This window comes from Malurus melanocephalus, unplaced genomic scaffold (assembly GCF_030028575.1).
Source record: "Malurus melanocephalus ecotype Western Australia unplaced genomic scaffold, MMel_1.1 scaffold_4564, whole genome shotgun sequence".
Classification (NCBI taxonomy): domain Eukaryota; kingdom Metazoa; phylum Chordata; class Aves; order Passeriformes; family Maluridae; genus Malurus; species Malurus melanocephalus.
In genome coordinates, this window is record NW_026627796.1 from 1,974 (window position 1) to 3,361 (window position 1,388).

General features: G+C 61.1%; 1 long non-coding RNA gene across 1 annotated transcript; it reads right to left on the reverse strand.

Moving 5' to 3' along the window:
• Positions 1–6: 6 nt before the first annotated feature.
• LOC130588362 (uncharacterized) lies at positions 7–1,388 on the reverse strand. The gene is made up of 3 exons (XR_008966943.1): positions 1,371–1,388; positions 1,166–1,271; positions 7–109 (listed from the first exon to the last, which is right to left on the reverse strand). It is a non-coding gene; the product is annotated as an uncharacterized LOC130588362 (long non-coding RNA).

Sequence of the window (1,388 nt, forward strand, 5' to 3'; positions counted from 1 at the left end):
AGCCACTCGAAGACCTCGCTGAAGAGGGCGAACATCTGCGCCGTGTACTTGGCCTTGACCTCGCCCTCGAAGCCGTAGATCTGGTTCATGTTGTCCGTCTCGTGGTTCCCTGCGGGGACAGCGTGGGGACACCGAAGGGGACATGGGGACACTGCGGGGACATTGTGGAGACACTAAAGGGGACATGGGGACACTGCGGGGACAGCGTGGGGACACTGAAGGGGACATGGGGACACTGCGGGGACAGCGTGGGGACACTGAAGGGGACATGGGGACACTGCGGGGACACTGCAGGGACACTGTAGGGACACTAAAGAGGACATGGGGACACTGCGGGGACACTGCAGGGACACTGTAGGGACACTAAAGGGGACATGGGGACACTGCGGGGACGCTGTGGGGACATTGTGGGGACACCAAAGGGGACATGGGGACACTGTGGAGACGCTATGAGGACATTGTGGGGACACTGAAGGGGACATGGGAACACTGCGGGGACACTGCAGGGACACTGAAGGGGACATGGGGACACTGTGGGGACACTGTGAGGACACTGCGGGGACAGCGTGGGAACACTGAAGGGGACATGGGGACACTGTGGGGACGCTATGAGGACATTGTGGGGACACTGAAGGGGACATGGGGACACTGCGGGGACAGCGTGGGGACACTGAAGGGGACATGGGGACACTGCGGAGACGCTATGAGGACATTGTGGGGACACTGAAGGGGATATGGGGACACTGCGGGGACACTGTGAGGACACTGCGGGGACAGCGTGGGGACACTGAAGGGGACATGGGGACACTGCGGGGACGCTATGAGGACATTGTGGGGACACTGAAGGGGACATGGGGACACTGCGGGGATGGGGGACACTGCAGGGACACTGTGGGGACATAGGGACACTGCCTGAATTTGGGGACACTGCCAGGCCAACCCCAAAGGGACAGGGATGTCCCCAACCCCGAGGGGACAGGGACGGGGGGTGGGGACAGTGCAAGGCCTGCCAGATTGCGATCCATTCACAACAACGGCAGCTGCCAAATAGTGATCCATAGCAACAACGGGGAACAATGGGGGGACAATGGGGGACAGTGGGGACAATGGGGACAACGGGGACAGTTGAGGGGACACCAAGGACCCCGGCAGGCTCCGGAATTACCTCGGAGCAGATGGAAATGGTCGGGGTAGAGCAGCTTGAAACCGAAGAGCGTCAGGATGACCTCGACCGAGAAGGAACCGCGATCCACAAAGTCCCCGTTGAAAATCTGTCCCCAACGGGTTCAGGACAAACGACACCACCCCGGGAGTGTCCCCAAGGTGTCCCCAAGGTGTCCCCAGGGTGTCCCCAAGCCCGAGAAGGATACGTAAGGGTTGGCCTCGGA